At 40.7% G+C, this 23726-nt stretch overlaps 1 protein-coding gene and 1 long non-coding RNA gene across 10 annotated transcripts in view; one reads left to right on the top strand and one right to left on the bottom strand.

Annotated features, from left to right (window-relative positions):
• The window catches only part of LOC126263090 (acyl-coenzyme A diphosphatase NUDT19), a 118609-nt gene that overhangs the window by 90408 nt on the left and 4475 nt on the right, over positions 1–23726 (bottom strand). For 5 of the 9 annotated variants that reach the window (XM_049960099.1, XM_049960098.1, XM_049960100.1 and 2 more), the window contains exon 2: positions 1037–1096. The exons of 1 other annotated variant lie outside the window; for it this stretch is intronic. The gene's annotated coding sequence lies outside the window, so the exon portion shown is untranslated. Of the gene's footprint in view, positions 1–1036; positions 1097–1214; positions 1249–5511; positions 5643–23726 lie in introns of all 9 variants that reach the window. 3 more of the 9 variants (XM_049960101.1, XM_049960095.1, XM_049960096.1) reach the window with 2 other exon arrangements.
• On the top strand, positions 11672–12995 carry LOC126263091 (uncharacterized). The gene is made up of 3 exons (XR_007546830.1): positions 11672–11808; positions 12678–12848; positions 12956–12995. It is a non-coding gene; the product is annotated as an uncharacterized LOC126263091 (long non-coding RNA).

Here is a 23726-nt window from a genome sequence, read left to right as displayed (position 1 = left end):
GAGTGGCATCCATTGATGTGGGTATGGTGCCTGTTGATGTGATGTGATGTACAACAGCTACATTGTCAGAACATAGCAAGCACAACTGAGTTCGGAGACAAATTCACAACTGAGTTCGGAGACAAATTTGCACATATTCATGGTTGATGTGGGGTCACCAATGTAGGAAGTGGGACACTATGATGGTACTAAGCTACCGATAGAGATGAACACTTGAATGACAAGAATCCTCTTAAAACGGAGAATCAGCTCAGAGCATCTAGTCAATTGCACTGTCCAGATACGCACTTAAGTCTCATTCTACTGCCCCAAAGAGTGTCCACACTGCTCATGACAAATATGTTTGGTCACTCTAGGACAAATGTCCCAACAAAGTAAATGTTAAGCTACCAATAGGAGGCAATAGCCAGGTACTTAGTAAACTGAGGAGGCAGCAGTTTTTTAAAGTATCAGATTCCTTTCTAATTTACTTGATTCAATTTTGCTGACATAAGCATGAATAGCAAAAGTGATGTAAAGATAGTTTATTGTCGTTACATAAAACAAATTATGTTTTTAAGGTTTGTTCCTCTTTGTTAAAGTATACATTGACTCATTCCACATCCCTGAAGGTCCTCTTTCTTGTTGTGATCTACAGAACAAGGTGAATGAATGAAAAGAGCATCATTTGGAATTCATGTAACTTGAAAATATATACTTAAATCATTAAAAGTCAAGCTTATAGTACATTAAAAAGCTGAAATATGAGGAAAGTTGGCAGTTTGTATTTTAACATCTCATTGACTATCAAGCCACCAGCAATGGAGCACCAGCTCAGTTGGAGAGGACAGAAAGAAGGAATCAGTCATAGTTTCTTCTTTTTTTGCACTCATCTGTAGAGATTTGGAGAATTCACAAAAAACTTAAAACAGGGTGCGGTAGAGGGATTCAAACACTACCTCCAATGTCAAGATCGTAAAGGTGAGGATAAATGATTGTATAAAAGCAGAATGAATAACAAGCTGATCCATACTAACAGATAAATAATTGCACAAACCTTTGTCTAATTTATGTCAGTTTAAAATGCAACAAACGAGTGGTTCTGTAAGTGTGCAACCTGAAACAGAAAATATTTAAGGCTTTATGAAACAGCTGCAAAATTTTTCATAATATTTCACTACTGGAAATTCCTGGATGAAAACAATAAACAAAAGTTATGAAAGGCAATCACTCACCTGTAGCCGACTGTTGTGCACCATGTAGATGCACCTGAAGAAAATATCAAATATAAATATAGTGTTGCTTTCATTATTTGTAGTTGTGCCCACAAAGATATGAAGGAAGTTTAAAATATGTCCAAAATCCACAACAAATGTGCAGAAAATACTGTCGCTTATTTGAGGTGTTCCCTCAGAATATTATCTCGTAAGGTATCGGTAAATGAAAACATGTAAAATATGTTAACTTATTGACTTCTAGAACACCAAAATTGGCAATTATTTCTTATGGCAAATGTATCCAAACCCAAATATTTTAGCTCTTCTATTAAATGGTTTTTCCAGTTTCATTTTTCATCAATATGCACACTTTGAGCTTAGAACTTTCTACCCTTTTTATTTATTTATTTATTTATTTGTCAAAGTGTGAGGCTCCCCTTGTAGTTTTTCCCCAAGCGGATGATGTGGCATCCTCCTTTGCATTACTCAAATGGCCAAGGGTAACTTTCTGCATTCTGTTTCTTAAATTAAAAACTAAGCCAGGGATGTGCTGAACTACAAATTCTTTAAAAACTTAACTACCTTAATAGAATAATATGACTGACACAATCAAATGCCTTCCATAAGCCACAAAAGATCCCAAGAGGTGTTATTTTATCATTTCAAGATGTTGTTAGTGCTCAGTAAATGTATAAACAGCTGTCTCAGTAGAGCGGCCTTTTGAAATCCACACTGTAATTGACTAAGTATCCCGTAGCTGCACAGGTGGGTGATGGCCCTGGAGTAAACTGGCTTCTCAAAAGAAGTAAGGAACATAAGGATTTAGTGTCCCACTAATGGGGTCATTAGAGATGGAGAACAAACTCAGATTAGGGAAGGAAATTGGCCGAGCCCTGTCACAGGAACCAGCCTGCCATTTACTTTTAGCAATTTAGGAAAATCATGGAAAACCTAAATCACGATGACCAGAGTTTGATTTGAATGGTCATTCTCCCAAATGCAGAGAAAAAAAACCATGTCTCTTATAGGAGTTTGAAATACGAGCTTTACAAATCATGTTGGAGGCAATTCATAATTAGTCACTCATTGTCCGCCAGAACTGACACAAATTTGTCTGCATGAGACTTGTAACTTGTTAACGTCTCTCATGGGGAAGAGACTAAGCCAGGATTCAATAGAATGATTTACATTCTTCACATGAGCATACTGGCCATGATGGGCATGAGCTCGAATCTCAGCTAGTATCCACATGAGCATATGCACTAGCCAGTTGTAGAGAATGTCTTGCAGTGTGGTGCACTGTTTTATGTACCATGCTGCCTTTGAGAATGGACTTGGTCTCATTTATAGCACTATTCAAGACGTGAAGTCCGTAGCCATGTGGTATATCTATTACGGTGCATTCACAGGATCAAATTCCCACAAAAGCGGAAGAGGAACCAGGTTGTGATAACGGAGGCTGATACTGGTGGAAGAGCGTGTTGTACCAGCAGTGACGCTGAGCACAGTGGCATCGACACTGCAGTTACTGGTCAAGTAAGTAAGTGATGTGAGGCGGATGACTATCAGTTGTGCCAAGCCACTGCATGACAAGGTAGGTCAGCGAGATGCTGGCAGTGAGTGCAGGCAATGTGTCAGCTGACAGTGCACTGGGTGACGGATGCAGAGCCAGGTCAGCTGGAGCAATGCAACAAGGGTAAAGTGGCTGGAGTGTGGCATGTGTCTGGGGCTGTGCACACAGTGAACAGTTTCTGGGTGAGTTTGCCAGTGCAGTGCAGCAGAGGCAGGAGCCAAATGGCTGCATCTGACAACTGAAAATGCATGATCTGGACAGTGTGAGAGTGAATCACTGGTGTCTCTGGTGTGAGGATTGGTGGTGGCAGGTCTGGGGCAAGCTGCTGTGAAATAGCACCACTGCAGATGTGGTGAAGGCATCAAATAGTGGTGCAACTTTAGGGTTTAATCAGTTATTGGAGCAGTGGAGGTTAATTTGCTCCATTGGGCATATGCTGCAGGAGAGGTAGAGGGGCAGGGGTGTGAGCATCCCAGATCTCTGGAATACTGGAACCTGTGTTGTTGGCAGCTGATGGTCCAGGGGAAGCATCGGGTGCAGCACCTGGACACTTTGGTGAGTTTCTGGAGGTGTCCTCAGCATTGATGTGGTTGGTTGGTGTCTCAGGGGAGTTGGCTGTGGGGTACTTCAAGCAATGTGTTTGGTTGGTGTCTCAGGGGAGTTGGCTGTGGGGTACTTCAAGCAATGTAGCAGTGGTGCCAGCTTCACCAGTGACGGGCATCTGTGGGATGTTGACAAGGATGGTGGTTGGGCTACGTGGTGTATAGTCAGGCGCCATATATGTGGGCCTCATCCTATCGATCGAGATGCTGGTAAGGGTGTTGTAAAGATGTAGGGTGAAGGTCCCAGTGGGGGCTAGAGTAGTGCTGGCAAAGCAGGGGTTGATTGAATGTTGATACGAAGCATGACATGAGTGCATGAAGTGAGGTCGATGAATGTCCTGCATATGCCTTGTTGCTGGGGGGGGAAGGATGGGATGGGGGGAGGGTACAGGGGAGGCAAAGGGAGGATGTTGCAGGAGAGACGTGCAGTCCTGCAAGCCAGCAACAAACTCGAGCATGACATCATCTGCGGGAAGGTCAGCGGGTTCCAGGAAGTTGCTCAGTACAGCAAGTGGCTGGCTTTAGACAAGGTCATCAGCCAACATCGCCAGATCAGCCTCGTGAGGGACACTGAGGCCGAAAAATACTACAGGCAGGACAGTGGTCCACCTGTTGTTGGGGCAGGTGATGGTGGCGTTCAAGATATGGTGGAGTTGTTCCACCACACCGTTTGCAACTGGATGGTACATCAATGTCAAGTGCAGGTCAGCCCCGTAGAGGCATGGCAATGTGTGAAGGAGGGCGGATGTAAATTGGTGCCCACAGTCCATTGTGACAGGGTATGGACAACTAAAATGGGAAATCCACTTGGAGACGAAGACAGTGGCTACTGGCAGTGATGTCAGTTGTTGACATTGTCTCAGGCCAGTAGGTGAACCCGTCCACAATGGTGAGAAGATAGGGCAGATGTCAGAGGATGGTAGAGAGCCAATAATGTCCACGTGAATGTAGGTGAAGCAATACCCGACATCTGGAAGATGGTGACAGGGGCATGTATATGGCAGCCGATCTTGGCACACCAACAGTTGAGGCATGTGCAGGCCCAGGTCTTGCAGTCCCTCTGAATACCTGGCCAAACGAATTGTCACATTACCAGTGTGGAGGTAGCACACATGCTGGGATGCTTCAGGATGTGTAACCGGTTGGATGCTGCCTTGTGGAAGGCAGTGGGCAGGAACAGGCACAGTAAGCCAGTGGCTACAGCACACTAGCCACTGCTGACTGAGCTGGGGACTGACAATGTTGAAGGTGAAGGCTGGAAGCAGAGTCCAGGCAGAGGAGCCCAAGTTTTCAGTCATGCTTATGGGTCATGTTGAGTGCCTCATAGTCCAGCGATGAAGCAACAATGAAGGCATGGCTGAAGCAGTCAGTGACAACGCTGTCAATTCTGGCAATGTGACATATGTTGGTAGTAAACTTGGAGATGAACAACCATTGCCAGAACTGACATGGGAAACACTGGTCAGTGTCTTTTGAGAGGGAAAATGCTGTAGGCTTGTGGTTGACAAACACCATGAAATGAATGGCCTCCACCAAGGGCCAGTTTGAGTGCCTCATAGGTGGCAAGAAGCTCTCTGTCATATTTGCTCCAGCACCATTGAGAGCAGAGACCTTGGAGGAGAAAAAAGCGATCAGCTGCCAGGTGTCACTGATGTGCTGATGCAGGATGGTGCCAATGGCTGTCTGGCTTTCATTGACCATGATGGCTAGTTAGAGAGTAGGGTGGGGTGGGTGACCATGTTGGAGTGTGCCAAGTCATGCCTGCAGAAACCATGGCTAGTTGGCATGGGACTGGCTAGTTCCTGAACATATCAAGGAAGTGGAGGAGGTCCTTGTATTTCTTGGGGCATGGGAAATCAAGGATGGATTTCACCTAGTTGAGCAGGGAATATGAGCCGATGGCAGAGATGCTATGCCCCAGGAATAACACCTTCGCTGATACTGAAGATGCACTTTGTTGTGTTGACGATTATGATGGAGTCCTGGAGCCATTCAAGTTTATGCAGAGGCACTCACAGTAGTCCAGGGTGCTGCGGAGAATATGAGGATTTCATCCAACGGGTAAAACATTTGGGCAGGCCTCTGAAGACTAGGAAACACTGCCACTTGTGGGCAGCTTTATGGAAGCCAAATGTCATACCTTTGGTTAGCTGCCGTAAGCAGAAGACAAGCTTTGTTGGTGCTCCACAATTTTCACATTTTTGCCTGAGATGAACTGATGCTGCAGTGTTCATCTTCGGCACACTAGTGTAGAAGTTGTTACAGATTCACCTATGAGAAAAAACTCATGCAGTTCACATGATTATTTACATGTATACACCGACAGACAAATTTTCCTTTGTGTGAGATTGCATGTGCCAGACAACTGCAATTCAAAAGTCTAGATTCTAACAACCTACTGTTTGAGTAATTTTTTTATAATCTCACATTGATTGTGTCAATACTCATATATACTGTGTATTTTCGAACATTTGCAAGTGCCATGAAAAACTATTACCTTATCAGCAATTGTAAATTTAATTTGTGCATTTTAGACAGTTTGGCTACAGTATCATCGTTTAAGACCAGTTGTTCCCTAATTTCATTATATGTTTATGAGAAGAAAGGTACCTACTTGAGAACTTTAAGGCACTTGCCAATGTTATTTCAAGAATTTTTGCAAATTACTAGTGCTGTGCATAACCTGTTCAGTAGTAAATCACCATTTGTGATTTCCATTTACTGTAAATAACTAACATATTGTGTCACCTCAGTTTTCTCTTTCAACAGAAGTATATGTTTTCTGAATTTAACATAAATTTATACTAATTGTCTAATTTGTAGCGAATAAATATTTCTGTTGTAATAGATATTTCATTTTTGGCTTCTGTTCTGAAAGGTTACTGTTAATACTTGTAGCATAACAGGTCTATAAATTAAATTACATCTACATCTACATCCATACTCTGCAAGCCACCTGACGGTGTGTGGTGGAGGGTACCTTGAGTACCTCTATCGGTTCTCCTTTCTATTCCAGTCTCGTATTGTTCGTGGAAAGAAGGATTGTCGGTATGCCTCTGAGTGGGCTCTAACCTCTCTGATTTTATCCTCATGGTCTCTTCACGAGATATACGTAGGAGGGAGCAATATACTGCTTGACTCCTCAGTGAAGGTATGTTCTCGAAACTTCAACAAAAGCCCGTACCGAGCTACTGAGCGTCTCTCCTGCACAGTCTTCAACTGGAGCCTATCTATCATCTCCGTAACACTTTCACGGTTACTAAATGATCCTGTAATGAAGCGCGCTGCTCTCCGTTGGATCATCTCTATCTCTTCTATCAACCCTATCTGGTACGGATTCCACACTGCTGAGCAGTATTCAAGCAGTGGGCGAACAAGCGTACTGTAACCTACTTCCTTTGTTTTCAGATTGCATCTCCTTAGGATTCTTCCAGTGAATCTCAGTCTGGCATCCGCTTTACCGACGATCAACTTTATATGATCTTTCCATTTTAAATCACTCCTAATGCGTACTCCCAGATAATTTATGGAATTAACTGCTCCCAGTTGCTGACCTGCTATATTGTAGCTAAATGATATAGGATCTTTCTTTCTATATATTCGCAGCACATTACACTTTTATACATTGAGATTCAATTGCCATTCCCTGCACCATGCGTCAATTCGCTGCAGATCCTCCTGCATTTCAGTACAATTTTCCATTGTTACAACCTCTCGATATACCACAGCATTATCCGCAAAAAGCCTCAGTGAACTTCCGATGTCATCCACAAGGTCATTTATGTATATTGTGAATAGCAACGGTCCTATGACACTCCTCTGCGGCACACCTGAAATCACTCTTACTTCGGAAGACTTCTCTCCATTGGGAATGACATGCTGCGTTCTGTTATCTAGGAACAGTTAAAAGAGAATCAGCAAGCATTGCTTAAAGATATTTGTTTACTGCCCTGTAAAGTATTGCATCAGGCACAATTCAGCCCCACTATGTTTGCTGTTCTCAGGTATGGGATGAGCTAGTTGCCAGTCATAAGCAAATAGAAAAAGTGCTGACTACTGTTAAGCAACTGAAAGCTGCTGCATATGGATGTGTTGGGAGGTCTGCCAAGAGTCATGCCTGAAAGTTACCACAAATGCCTCAAGTACTATCCTGACCTATGATATTGTCTGTCCTGCAAGAAATACTGCCACTTGTTGTCAAATTGGCTGTGAGTGTGACATATCAATGGCAGGTCTAGATGTACTCTACAGGGCAGAGAGGGACCAAGGAGAACTCTGGATTTCATACCCATTCCACTTACCAACAAGTTTGAGGTGTTGTCCTCCACTGAAATTGAGCCAATGAGATTTACTTCATCTGTTGAGAAACGTCCTGTGTCCCGTGTCAAGGGAAGGCAAACACAAAAGGGTGGATCTATTAATCATTGGCAGTCCAAATGTATGTTGAATAATGGTACCCCTTAGGGAAAAGGCAGCAAAGATGGGAAGGAACACAACGACCACTCAGTTTTTACCCCTGGAGGCTCATGCAACGTACTGAAGAGGCTATTCTGGCAGCCACAGATGGAACAGGGTGCAACCAACTGCATGTTGTGGTTCATGTTGGAACAAACACTGCCTGCTGTCTGGGCTCCGAGGCCACACTTGGGTCATTCCAGTGACTGGCAGAAAATGATGAGAATATAAACCTTGCTCACACAGTTTCAATGTCCACAAGCTGCAGAATTGTCCCCAGAACTGATCATGGTCCCCTTGTTCTGAATTGAGTGTAAGGCTTCAACCAGTGACTTCAGAGGTTCTGTGATAAGCTAGGCTGTAAGTTCCTAGACTTGTGCTATAGGGTTGAGAACTGTTGGGTCCCCCTAAATGAGTCAGGTGTGCATTACACATCAGAGGCTACTACCCAGGTAGCTGACTGTGTGTGGGTTGAACACAAGGTCTTTTTTTTAGATTAGCTGATTCTCCATCCTATGCAGATAACAGTTGCTGTAAGAAACCACAAGTATCTGTGTAAGATCTAAAGAAATGTGCCCTATGGGTTAATTGCTGAATCATTTGCAACAAAGACTTTGAAGGGCTCCTAAAAGACAATGAAACTCACATACTATTAAGTACAGAAAGCTGATTAAAACCAGAATCTGATATTAGTGAGACTTTTGGAGAAAATTTAAGACTAATAGGAAATGGAGGTGCTGTATTTGTCACAGTAGACAAGAAACTCATATACAGTGAGATAGAAATTGAGGCTGTCCAGCCGAGACTCAGTATCAAGTGTGGGCATAAAATTATAATTGGACCTTCTGTTGACTACTAGATTCACCTTCAGATATACCTGAAAACTTTAGAGGATACCTCAGTTCACTTGTATAAAAGTTCCCTGATCATACTGTATTGATTGGAAGAGACTAATCACCCAACAATCAATTGGGATTATTATAGTTTTGTTAGTGGTGACCATGACATTTCTTAATGCCTTCTCTAAAAATTACTCAGAACAGATATTTCAGAGCCCTTCTCATGATGGACATATATTGGATCTAAGGGTAACAAATAAACCTGACCTCTTTGAGGATGTGCGCACTGAAACTGGTATCAGCAACAATATGCTTGCTATAGCAACAATGAATACCAAAATACAAAAGATAGTCACAACCCACTCTCCAGACAATTTATAGTTTCATCAGTGGTTATGTTTTTAACCAACTGATGTCTCTATCTAAATATCTTTTGGTGGAATCTGTCAGTGTTATTGTCTGTTATACCATTTCATTCACAAAAATTCCAGACAGATAATCACAAGCCACAGTAAAATGGTGGGAGTTAAGATGAAGCTTTTGTTTGCAGCTATAGAAAATGAAGATCTAAGCATTACTTATGCTTCAACAGAGAGTGATACTGATTTTTTTGAGAGTGGAAGTTCATGAAATTGGATCAGATTTAGAAAGTGAACAGCTACAGTATATTTTTACTTACTTGTTTGAACATAATCTTAAGTGGCTTACAACTTTGTCTTCAAAAATATGTGAACATTTATTCAGATGCAGTAAAATAATATTGAACAGAAGTAAAAGAGTTAAATTGCATTACACATGTATGTATATATATACTGAAGCAAGAAATAACTTGAAGTATTCTTGAAAATTTCTCGGGTATTCAGCCAGGTAGCGTCGTCCAAAAGGCGCGATATTTCAGCAAGCCGACTTCTTGCCATCTTCAAGCATTCTTGGTGTCTGATTGATCTCTGATGGATGCCGACTTTATACAGGGTGATTCAAAAAGAATACCACAACTTTAAAAATGTGTATTTAATGAAAGAAACATAATATAACCTTCTGTTATACATCATTACAAAGAGTATTTAAAAAGGTTTTTTTTCACTCAAAAACAAGTTCAGAGATGTTCAATATGGCCCCCTCCATACACTCGAGCAATATCAACCCGATACTCCAACTCGTTCCACACTCTCTGTAGCATATCAGGCGTAACAGTTTGGATAGCTGCTGTTATTTCTCGTTTCAAATCATCAATGGTGGCTGGGAGAGGTGGCCGAAACACCATATCCTTAACATACCCCCATAAGAAAAAATCGCAGGGGGGTAAGATCAGGGCTTCTTGGAGGCCAGTGATGAAGTGCTCTGTCACGGGCTGCCTGGCGGGCGATCCATCGCCTCGGGTAGTTGACGTTCAGGTAGTTACGGACAGATAAGTGCCAATGTGGTGGCGCTCCATCCTGCTGAAATGTGAATTGTTGTGCTTCTTGTTCGAGCTGAGGGAACAGCCAATTCTCTAACATCTCCAGATACTGTAGTCCAGTTACTGCTTGCTGGATGCGTGCTACATTTTCATCACTCGTTCTCGGCCGTCCAGAACTTTTCCCTTTGCACAAACACCCATTCTCTGTAAACTGTTTATACCAACGTTTAATACACCACCTATCAGGAGGTTTAACACCATACTTCGTTCGAAATGCACGCTGAACAACTGTCGTCGATTCACTTCTGCCGTACTCAATAACACAAAAAGCTTTCTGTTGAGCGGTCGCCATCTTAGCATCAACTGACGCTGACGCTTAGTCAACAGCGCCTCAAGCGAACAAATGTACAACTAAATGAAACTTTATAGCTCCCTTAATTCGCCGACAGATAGTGCTTAGCTCTGCCTTTTGTCGTTGCAGAGTTTTAAATTCCTAAAGTTGTGGTATTCTTTTTGAATCACCCTGTATAATCTCCACCCCTCTTCCGCAGCCTCCATCTGGGTGCTTCCGAGCGGTCTGTGGCCAGTGGTGGGGGAAGGGCGGCGCTGGGTGGTGGGGGAAGTGCAGCGCCCTGCGACAGATCAAAGGCCGATTGCAGAACTCTACCGTTGTGGTGACAATGCTTCTTCTTCTTCTTCTTCTTCTTCTTCAGGTGTGATGACAGGAGAGGATTTCCGCGTAGACTGTCGCTGTGTTTTAATCATGCTTAAAGCTGGATCCCAGGCTTTGCTTAACTGGAAACCGCTATCTTTATTTATTAGTTCATCATGCAGCTGGATCTTCGCTGCTTCTTTGAAGAGACAATCCCAGAAGGTGTTTGATTGCTGTAATAACTTTGTGCCATCGTAGTTCATGTCATGTCCATGTGAGATGCAGTGCTCTACCATGGCGGACTTGGTCAGCTGTGCATTGTCTGCGTGGCGTTTATGTTCAAAACACAACAACAGTCTACATGGAAATCTACTCCTGTCATCACACCTGAAGTAGAAGAAGCATTGTCACCATGACGGCAGAGTTCTGCAAGCAGCCATAGTCACCGAAGGACTGCGGCCCGTGATGTGTTGCAGGGCGCCGCGCTTTCCCCACTGCCCAGCGCCGCCCGTCCCCCACCACCAGCCACAGACCGCTCGGAAGTGCCCAGACGGAGACTGCGGGAGAGGGGTGGAGATTATATAAAGTCGGCATCCATCAGAGTTCAATCACTTTCCAAGAATGCCTGAGAAATTTTCAAGATTTCTGTATGCTGGGAAAACCTCAGATCACACAACTTGAAGTATTAATGTTAATGTTCTTTAAATAGAGACTTGAAAAGTCACATTACTTTTTTGTGGCTTGTGATTATCTCTCTGTTAAATGTGGCAATGTTGATTTTCTTCTGCAGGTTACTCGAAAAACGAGAAAAAATTAAGTGACTCCACCTAAACATACAAAAAGCACGAAAACAAATGGAAAAAAACTTGGTCTCAGACCAAATGCAAAAAGAGAAGAACTGAAGGAAGAGATTATGTATCAGATTAGAAAACAGATAATATCCATGGAAAAATCATGCTCTTGTTCAAAGAAATTTTTCGAAAATACTGGAGATATAGACTCTACATTTGATGCATTTTGGAATTTGGCTGATTTTAGTTGTCAAAATGCTTACCTTATGGCTCTAATGAAAATAACTGAAGCAAAGAGAAGGTAAGAAAGCTCAGCTCAGGAGTATTTTAACATAATATTATATTTAGTGATGATAATCAGATGATTTACATAAAGTAGTTTTCATATGAGTAATTAATGCTTTCAATTTATTTCAAGTGCCTGAGAGAGAGAAAGCATGAAGTTTCTAGCAGGGAAGTTACATTCCAGTACAAAATTCATAGCATTTTAAACATCCATGGTGTACAGAATCATATCGGAAGAATTCGGAATCTACAGAACCAACTCAAAAGTGACTGCTCTGTTGCAAAACTAGATCAGAAAGCTGAAGTAAATATTTATAACATTACGTACTGTGAATAAAGTTTTCAGTGTTGTTAGTTACTATCCCATAAATATTGCATGTTTAGAAAGTATTATTTTATATTTTGTTACAGGTAAACGCACAAACCATCCTTATGCACATGAAGAAGACAGCAGAGACGGTGTTAGAGATTTTCTGAACAGTATTCTGAAATATTACAACCATTACAGTACACCAGAAAATGCTAGTAAGCAACATTTTTGCTGTGACATGAATGTTTTTGTTCTGCAAAAAAAATTCTACCTTGACTATTGCAGGCAGAAGAATGTCAGTGTTGTTTCAGGAGGGAAGTTCAGAAAGATGTTTGACAGTGATTTCAATATTGGCTTTAAATTATGAAGGTCAGACAATGTGGTAAGTGTGACTCCTTTGCAAAACAGTTAGATGATGCAAAATCCATGTCTGTCTCTGAAGAAGAAATCACGAAAATTGAGGAAGAAAGAGATGTCCACCATATAAAAGGAGAGTTGGGACAAGTGATGATAATCAGATGATTTACATAAAGTAGTTTTCATATGAGTAATTAATGCTTTCAATTTATTTCAAGTGCCTGAGAGAGAGAAAGCATGAAGTTTCTAGCAGGGAAGTTACATTCCAGTACAAAATTCATAGCATTTTAAACATCCATGGTGTACAGAATCATATCGGAAGAATTCGGAATCTACAGAACCAACTCAAAAGTGACTGCTCTGTTGCAAAACTAGATCAGAAAGCTGAAGTAAATATTTATAACATTACGTACTGTGAATAAAGTTTTCAGTGTTGTTAGTTACTATCCCATAAATATTGCATGTTTAGAAAGTATTATTTTATATTTTGTTACAGGTAAACGCACAAACCATCCTTATGCACATGAAGAAGACAGCAGAGACGGTGTTAGAGATTTTCTGAACAGTATTCTGAAATATTACAACCATTACAGTACACCAGAAAATGCTAGTAAGCAACATTTTTGCTGTGACATGAATGTTTTTGTTCTGCAAAAAAAATTCTACCTTGACTATTGCAGGCAGAAGAATGTCAGTGTTGTTTCAGGAGGGAAGTTCAGAAAGATGTTTGACAGTGATTTCAATATTGGCTTTAAATTATGAAGGTCAGACAATGTGGTAAGTGTGACTCCTTTGCAAAACAGTTAGATGATGCAAAATCCATGTCTGTCTCTGAAGAAGAAATCACGAAAATTGAGGAAGAAAGAGATGTCCACCATATAAAAGGAGAGTTGGGACAACAGCAAACAAAAGAACTAAGTAAACTGGCAAAGAAAGACAGAAACATTCCTGTTATTGTCATCAAGTTTACCTACACCTATGCAGTTGGTAGGAGCAGCTTTGTACTGTAGGAAGATCTAGTATTATAACTTTGGGATCCATGAATGCTATACTGGTGCTGGTTTGTGTTCCTTTTGAGTGAAGATCAATACAGGCAAGGGGCTGATGAGATAGGAAGCAACATTTTGGAATATTTGAAAGTTGCTAATCCACCTGTTCAGAATTTACATACTCCAAAGGCCAAAGTAAGAACTGGACTATAGTGGCATTTGAGAGATCCCTCATAGAATGCCAAAGATTCAAAACCATTACACATTGGTTTCCCAAAGATGGACATATGAAGCTGCCACGTGACAGAGATTTTGATTGAATAGAGGACCATGTTATGCATGCCAGGAATATTTATGATACTGATGACTGGAACAATGTTATTGCAGAGTCATCAACCGAGCCACCCTTAACAAAAATGAAGAGAGAGGACTTCAAGGATGTTGAGTGTCTGAAGTGCACTATTGTAAAGATAGTCTGCTGTCTCTTTTTCACAAGCAGTTAGTTTCAAATTTAAGGAACAGAATCCATTATTAATAAAAGTTACCCATAATTATGATGACGCTGATGAAAACGAAGTAAATATTAGGCACCAAGGTCAAAAATCTCCTTTAAGTCCATCCAGTCATCCAGGGAAATACAACAGGAAATTGAAGATCAATAAAAATAAGCTGAAAGGTATAAAATCACTTTTGAACTACACTCCAAATGCACATCAACATCATTTCCAGTCCCTTGAAGCAGTCAACAGTGAAAACATGGAATGAGAAAGTGATTTAGAAGTAAACTCTAAAGTCGCCATTTTGTAAAATACACAAACTATTTATGTAAAATTGTTGTATATAAATTTGTATTTTCCAAATGCAATTTTTTTCACCACTTCAGTTCTGGTTTTGTCCATGAGTATCTGGACACTAACTTTGGTGCCATTAACAGCCTTTACATACAACCGGAATTTATTTCGGTTTTGTGAAAGATCATTCAGCAGTATCCTGCTATGGTAGTCATTGAAGGCTTCACAAATTGCTGTCTTGACAACCAAATACATTTCATTCGGCATCTCTTTATTTATAGTCCTATGCTTTGTTCTATATCTATTGTGCAGTAGTCTCTGTTTTCAAATGTTTCTTCTCACAAGGGAACCTCCCCATCGCACCCCCCTCAGATTTAGTTATAAGTTGGCAGAGTGGATAGGCCTTGAAAAACTGAACACAGATCAATCGAGAAAACAGGAAGAAATTGTGTGAAACTATGAAAAAAATTAGCAAAATATACGAACTGAATAGTCCATGTGCCATATGCAACTTCAAGGGCAATGTGCAGTCAGCAGTGCCGTGGTCCTGTGGTTAGCGTGAGCAGCTGTGGAGTAAGAGGTCCTTGGTTCAAATCTTTCCTCGACTAAAAATTTTAATTTTTTGTTTTCAGACAATTATTATCTGTCCGTTTGTCTGTCCGATGCGATCACTTTTTTGGGAGTGATAATCACATCCACAAGAAAACCTAAATCGGGCAAGGTAGAAGAATCTTTTTACACATTCGCCAAGTGTACAAGTTAGGTGGGTCGACAACATATTACTGTCATGTGACGCACATGCCGTCAACAGTATCGTATAGAATATATCAGACGTGTTTTCCTGTGGAGGAATCGGTTGACCAATGACCTTGTGATGAAATGTTTTCTGTTCCCATTGGAGAGGCACGTCCTTTCGTCTACTAATCGCACGGTTTTGCGGTGCGGTCGCAAAACACAGACACTAAACTTATTACAGTCAACAGAGATGTCAATGAACGAACGGACAGATCATAACTTTGCTAAAATAAAGAAAGTAAATTAATTGCTTGGAGTAGGACTTGAACCATGGACCTCTCAGTCCGCAGCTGCTCACGCTAACCACAGGACCACGGCGCTCCTGACTGCAAAACACCCTAGAAGTTGCATATGTTACACGTGGAGTACTCTGTTCGTATATTTTGCTAATTTTTTTCATAGTTCCACACAACTTCTTCCTGTTTTCTCGATTGATCTGTGTTAAGTTTTTCAAGGCCTATCCACTGTTCCAACTTATAGCTAAATCTGAGGGGGGTGCGATGGGGAGGTTCCCTTGTCAGAGGAAAACCCAGTTGTATTGTCCCAGTTTAATTCTTGTACCACTGAAAAGATGAGTAATACAGAGTTTAGTGTCACTGGCATCGAGAAACAGCTGAAATCACTGAAACTGAACAAAGCCCCAGGGACCAGTGGAATGCCTATCAGATTCTGTACCCAATTTGCAGCCAAGTTAACCCCTCTATTAACTATAATCTATCATAGATACCCCTCAAACAAAAAAAACCATGCCCAGCAGCTGGCAGAAAGCACAGGTTACACCCATATACAAGAAGGGTAGTCGAAGTGATCCACATAACTACAGTCCAACATCCTTGACACCCATTTGTTGTAGAATTTTAGAACATATTCTAAGCTCAAACATAATGAGGTATCTCAAACAGATTGACATCCATGTCAATCAACATTAATTTATAAAACATTAATCACATGAAACCCATCTCATACTTATTTCACATGACATACTGAAAGACGTGGACCAAGGTAGTTAGTAGATGCAGTATTTCTCAATTCCTGAAAAGCATTTGACACAGTACCATACCTGCACTTATTGTCAAAAGTATGATCATATGGAGTATCAAGTGACTGGACTGAGGACTTATTGGTAGGGATGATGCAGCAAATTGTCTTGGATGAAGAGTCCTTGACAAATGTAGAGGTAACTTTGGTTGTACACAAGATAAGTGTGCTGGGTTCCTTGCTTTTCATTGTATACAAGATGTTTCAAAAATACTTTTCTAAACTTTGGAGACAGGCTCTTTGCACCAAAATGAGAGAGAGTTCACATAAACATTTGTATGAAAATCCTTCATTTTCAAGTTATTTATAAAAGTTTACAATTTTACAAAAGGTCACATTGCTACTCACCATATGTAGAGGAGATGTTGAGCTTTTGGCCAAAAGTCTGAAAGTTTACAATGTAGGCAATTGCAGCTCACCAACACACCAACTCATAATAAATGCTCAAAATGTCCTCCTCTTTCTTCTAAACATGGATTCACTCACTGTTGCACCCTTTTAAATTACACCCCTAATAGTTTTGAATTGTTTTGCACACTTCCATGACATGTCAATGAATAGTTTTCACATCCAGATGATCTGCTTCATAGACCAGTTGTTTGAGGTGCCCCCAGAGATAATAACCCAAAGGACTAAGGTTGGCGGAATGTGCAGACCATGTAACTGTTCCTCCTCTAACTACCCATCTGTCATGGTAAATGCAAACCAGTGCATCTCAAACACCAAGACTGAATTGTGCTGGAGCTTCATCTTGCATAAACCACATGTTTCTTCTTATCTGCAGGTGCACATCTTCTAGTAGGTCTTGGGGGTTTTCTGAATAAAGTTCCTGTAGACAGCACCTATAATACATGCTGGGAGGAGGACATGGCACTACCAAACAGTTACCTACAATTCCAGCCCACACATTAAACTCATACTGATGTCTAGTCTATACTATACCATGCGGAGTGTGAGCAGTCCATATGTCTTGGTTACAGAAATTTGTTATTCCATCTATTCCAAACGCTGTCTCGTCTGTAAACAAAACTGAAGAGACAAAAAATGGATTGGCAATTTGTGCAACAAGCAATCAGCAAAAGTTCTCCTGTGGTATGTGACCAGCAGGTTTAAGACGCTGCACACATTAAAGATGATACGGATACATGAATTTCTCATGAAGTATTCTCCATCTGAGCTTGGTGATGTACCACATGTGAGAGCCACTTGTCTTGTGCTGATACCTAGCTTTTCTTCGACAGGCCTTAGAATGTGCTCTTACTGTTCAGGCATACGGTCAACATGTGGTCTTCCTCAATCAATAGTCTGTGGTGCTACGATTCCTGTCTTGCAAACATGATAATATGCAGCACCAAAAATTACATGACTCAGCTGCCTTCGGTCTGGGAACGCCCTCTAATAGCACAGCCATGCACCCTCACGTCCATTACCATTCAAGCGGCAATAAAAAAAACATCATGGCTACCAGGTCACAAAATAAATTTCCTGCCATGTATAAAATGAGCACTTCCATTTAACACAAAACCTGTAGTACATGTACACAACACCCATGTTGAAGACAGACAAATGTACCCAAGTCTCCTTGGAAATGTAATGCCATCTAGGACACAATAAGGCAAACAGGTGCACAGATACGTGAAGTTTTGGGCTGTACCTGGAAAGTGGTTGAACATCCACTATCATTAATAACCTGAAAATGAAGGATTTTCAGACACATGTTTACATGTACTTCTTTCCTCATTTTTGTGTGTGGGACCTGTCCTCAAACTTTCTAAAGGTATTTTTGAAACACCCTGTATATTAATTACCTTGTGGACAATATCAATAGTGAACTCAAGACTTTTCATAGATTATGCAATTATACGAGGTACGACAATAAAGTAATGAGACTGATGTGAAAAAAAATGTTGCGTTCCATTTTAGTCAAGTGTAAGTGTTGTCTCCTTCAAAGTAGTTCCCTTCTGATGCACACACTTTTTCCAGCGCTTCTGCCACGGATGGTAACTCATCTTCTGTAATGTCCTCCAAGACCCTCGTCACAGCTTTTTGGACATCTTGTATTGTTTGAAAATTGTGTCCCTTGACCGTCGTTTTGACTCTTTCAAATAGAAAAAAGTCGCACGGAGATATATCTGGTGAATAAGGTGGCTGTGGTAGTACTGAAATTTGTTTTGAGGTTAAAAATTGCTGTACTGACAGAGCAGTATGGGATGGCGCATTATCGTGATGCAGAATCCAATTATCAGCAATGTGGCACCTACCCAAAGAACTCTTTCTAAAATTTCTTTGTAGTAATATTGGTTAACTGTTTGTCCAGGAGGCACCCACTCTTTATGAATAATTCCCTTGGAATCAAAGAAGCACACAAGCATGCATTTCACTTTCGACTTTGACATGCGAGCTTTTTTTTGGTCTGGGTGATCCCTTTGAGCACCACTGCGAACTTTGGCGTTTTGTCTCTGGATCGTACTGAAAAAACTAACTTTCATCACCAGTGATAACATGGCTCAACAATTCTGGATTGATTTCTGTTTGCTATAACAGATCGGCTGCCACATTTTTCCGTGTTTCTTGCTGTTGTGGTGTGAGATTTTTAGGGGCCATTTTTGCACAAATCTTTCTCATACCAAGATCTTCAGTTATTATTAGACGAACCGTTTCTTGATTGATGTTCAGTTCTTCTGCAATCATTTTCACAGATAATCGTCGATCAGATCGTACGAGTTCATGCACCCTGGCCAAGTTGGCACCTGTCCATGAGGTTGATGGTCATCCACTGTGGTCTTCATCTTCAACATTCGTTCTGCCTTCACTAAACATTTTATGCCAACGAAAAAGTTGAGCTCTTGACATAGCCTCCTCTCCAAAACCCTTCTGAAGCTTACCGCAAGTTGTCGTCGCATTTTCACCCAATTTAACGCAAAAAAATGGCATACCATTGCACAATATTATGCGCTTCCATTTCCGTGACGAGAAACACAAACATGTGTTAACTTATTACAGCACAACTCACGACTTAGCAGTTGCATCGATGTGCCGCTTGGACTAGAAGCAGCTTATAAACCAAGTTCAAAGATATTGTGCCTACACAAGCCTGCAGGGTTGCCACATCTCGCAAAGAACATCAGTCTCATTACTTTATTGTCACACCTCATATACAGGGTGTTTGTTTTAACCTGAAACAATTAAATATCTTGAAAACAACAATTTGTAAGGAAAAAATGTTGTGGGTGGAAAGTTAATAGTAAAGGGGACACTCCTCCTAACCACCCTTCCTACATGGGTGGGATGAACTTTGTATTTTAAAATGAGAACCCCCATTTTTATTGCATATTCAGATTCTGTGCCAAAAATATGTATGATTCACTTCAACCATTTCTTGAGTGATTGTACAATACAAATAATATGGCTACACGTTGATATTTCTGGCAAATAAGCTACTTGTATGGTAAAGTAATTTTCTGTTCCCTACAGGGGTGAGTGTGGTGAATGCCCAAACCATCGGAATGCTTATTTTGGTGGCCCTGCCATGAGGTTGACTGATTTCAGTGTGTGTTTCATCCAACCATTGTACCCCTTGCACTGGCTTCTATGTGGCTACAGGCAGAATACAAACCACAACTCTTGTAATAATAAAGTAAAATTTCTTTGTAGTGATAGTTGCAGGCACACCTGCCACAGATACACGCACAAATCCTGTAAACACTTGCATGCTCACCGAAATCAGGCACCCCAATGCTGAGAGGCAAAAGGAATAACCAAAATCAAGTACCTCAATGGTAAGAGGCAAGGGTAGTCACCAATATCGAGCATCCCAATGGGAGCAGAAAACTATTACCTCCATTTTGTTGTATCTGGATCATGCTAAACATAGTTTCTAACCAGACATTAAAACAGTTAACCATATTGTACAGTGAAATCAAATTTGCAACACTCAGGTAATCTTCAAACATGAATATCAAAGGTTTAAAATTACATCATAAATGAAATGTAGACTCAAATGTGTCAGTTCTTAATTGCAAAAACAGGCACACTTGATACTTTCTGATTACAGTGCCATCTACCAAGAACAGAAAACAATGGTTTGAGTTTACCATATGCAGTTTTTGGCGCAAAATCCAAATATGCAGTAAAAATGGTGGGGTTTCCATTTGAAAATACAATGCAGGAGGGATGGTTACGAGTTGGCCAGTTGTAGCACAGACTAATATTAACTTTTCACCTAAAACACCTTTTTTTCCTACAATGAGTCATTTTTGAGATACTTCGTCATCTCAATTTAAAATGAGCACCATGCATAATAAAGTACAATTTGAAAGAAACTCCCACAAATATTCAGTCAGATCTCGCTAAGATTTCAAAGTGGTGCCAATATTGGAAACTTGCTTTAAATTTCAGAAATGTTAAATTGTGCACTTCACAAAACACAAAAAGTATTATATCCTATGACTATAATATCAATGAGACACAACTGGAATTAGTAAACTCATACAAATAGCTGGGGGTAACATTTTGTACGGACATGAAATCAAACAATCACATAGGCTTAGTCATGGGTGAAGTAAGTAACAGACTTTGGTTTATTGGTAGAATACTAGAGAAATGCAATCAGTCTATAAAGAAGGTTGCTTAAAAGTCACTCGTATGACTCATTTTAGAATATTGCTCAAGTATGTGAAACCCATACCACATAGGACTGACTGTGGATACTGAATATATACAGTGAAGGGTAGCATGAATGGTCACATGTTTGTTTGTATTCAGAAGAGTCACAAAGATGCTGAAAGAACTGAGCTGGTAGACTCTTGAAGATAGATGTAAACTGATGTGTCGGCAGCTGGGCCAACACCTTGTAGATAGAGGTGGCTTAAAAGGCACGCGAGACTAACGCAGACGGGCGTGAAGTACTGGAACAGGATACATAATTAATGCTATGAAGAAAAGAACGGAGTTTCTCATATACTTATCTTTAATTTCTTCTTGTACATCTCTATGGTGAACACAAGTGAGACTCTAATTACAATCACTGTAAGGCTAATGGCGCCTTGCTAGTTCGTAGCCATTAACTTAGCTGAAGGCTATTCTGTCTCTCGGCTAATGAGAGAGAAAGGCTTCGTACGTCTAGTCGCTAGCTCTGTCGTCCGTACAACTGGGATGAGTTTGAGTCAGTCTCTCGAGACCTGCCTTGTGGTGGCGCTAGGTTTGCGATCACACAGTGGCGACACGCGGGTCTGACATGTACTACAGGACCGCGGCCGATTTAAGCTACCACCTAGGACGTGTGGTGTCTGGCTGTGACACCACATAAACTATCATGAGAAAGTTTGCTTACAAAGTTTCAGGAACCGGGTTTGAGCCATGACCCTAGGAATATACTACAACCCCATACATATCTCCCATAGGGATTGTGAGGACAAGATCGGACTAAATATGGCACGCACAGAGGCAGTTAAACAATCATCCTTCCAGTACTCCGTAAGTGAAAGGAATGGAAAAAAGCCCTAACAACTGGTGCAATGGGATGTACTTTCTGCCATGCACTTCACAGTGGTTTGCATACTATGCATGTAGACGTAGATAAAGCCACTCTCATGCCGAATCATGTGATGATGGTAGTTTTCCGGATGTCCTCAGCTGTGACAGGACTCTGGGTACCAGTCAGGTATGGTTGGAGCATTTAATGCCCAGTAATCATGCTAGGAGTCTTCCTACTTCTTGACAAGATGAACGACGGATGCCCATGGGCTCTTCGACGGATGCAGTATGCAAGAGGTTGCAAGGTGAATTCAATCCAGGGCTAGTGCACCTCCCACATTGCAGAAGTGAATGCCGTAACTTAACGTACTCAGCTACCTGGGCAGGTTTACTGGAGATATTACTCATTTCATAATATAATATTTAATGATCTTCCTTGAGAAGACAGTCTGATACTTATAGCAATTCCAGGTTTTCTTAACGGCTTCTGAGTATTGAATAAAATTACCTTCTTAAAAATATTGCTTTAAAAATTGGATACAAACAAATTGTTGAATATCAATCTAGCATTAGGCTCATTGTAAACTTTACCCCAGTCAACGTTTTTCTTAAATTTTCTTTAAAATCTTCAGTGGTTTTTTGTATTAATAGACCTAACTGTTTTCTTTGAGTATTTGTGAACTCTTTATGGAACTAAGTTACATATTGTGACTAACTGTGCATTGCGATCTTACAATCCATTAGACATGTATTTATCTTCTACTTGTTGCGTGGAAACATTATCTATAAGGGTATTACTACTTGAGCAACTCAGGTAGGGAAATTTATGACTGGTACTGAATTATAAGTCAGATTCCTTCAAAAAATTTAAATTAAAATTGTTACAAATTAATAATCTCATCTTTCTGTCTGACAGAGAACATAATAAACTATCAAACTGTGTACTGTAACAAGCGCATGCTTCTGTATTGAGATATTTGTCCTTATGGCAAGAACTCAGCACAGTACCATATGGTCTTGAGGATGAAACAGGATAATTGGTTTTGAAAACATTACTACCTATTAAGGAAAGAACATAATCTCTCACAACATCTCACTTTGCAAAGTTCATTGTGATGGGTAGTTAGAAAAATAATAGTTAAATGTTTTGTGAATTGCCACTTGCAGTAAATGCTCCTCCTCAATGTTTACATGGTGTTACCAGATTCATAATGTAGAGTTACACCTTTAATTTTTGTGTTCCACAGTTGATTATGTGCTAAACTGTAAAATCCCTTCTGTTTCCTCCAAATTATTCAGTTACGGTGCTGTTGTTGTTGTTGTGGTCTTCAGTCCTGAGACTGGTTTGATGCAGCTCTCCATGCTACTCTATCCTGTGCAAGCTTCTTCATCTCCCAGTACCTACTGCAACCTACATCCTTCTGAATCTGCTTAGTGTATTCATCTCTTGGTCTCCCTCTACGATTTTTACCCTCCACGCTGCCCTCCAATACTAAATTGGTGATCCCTTGATGCCTCAGAACATGTCCTACCAACCGATCCCTTCTTCTGGTCAAGTTGTGCCACAAACTCCTCTTCTCCCCAATCCTATTCAGCACCTCCTCATTAGTTATGTGATCTACCCACCTAATCTTCAGCATTCTTCTGTAGCACCACATTTCGAAAGCTTCTATTCTCTTCTTGTCCAAACTATTTACCGTCCATGTTTCACTTCCATACATGGCTACACTCCATACAAATACTTTCAGAAATGACTTCCTGACACTTAAATCTATACTCGATGTTAACAAATTTCTCTTCTTCAGAAACGATTTCCTTGCCATTGCCAGTCTACATTTTATATCCTCTCTACTTCGACCATCATCAGTTATTTTGCTCCCTAAATAGCAAAACTCCTTTACTACTTTAAGTGTCTCATTTCCTAGTCTAATACCCTCAGCATCACCTGACTTAATTCGACTACATTCCATTATCCTCGTTTTGCTTTTGTTGATGTTCATCTTATATCCTCCCTTCAAGACACCATCCATTCCGTTCAACTGCTCTTCCAAGTCCTTTGCTGTCTCTGACAGAATTACAATGTCATCGGCGAACCTCAAAGTTTTTACTTCTTCTCCGTGGATTTTAATACCTACTCCGAATTTTTCTTTTGTTTCCTTTACTGCTTGCTCAATATACA

The sequence above is a fragment of the Schistocerca nitens genome, chromosome 6, assembly GCF_023898315.1.
Source record: "Schistocerca nitens isolate TAMUIC-IGC-003100 chromosome 6, iqSchNite1.1, whole genome shotgun sequence".
Taxonomy (NCBI): Eukaryota; Metazoa; Arthropoda; class Insecta; order Orthoptera; family Acrididae; genus Schistocerca; species Schistocerca nitens.
Note: the sequence above shows the minus strand (reverse complement) of the source record. Positions and strands in the feature narration are given on the sequence as shown.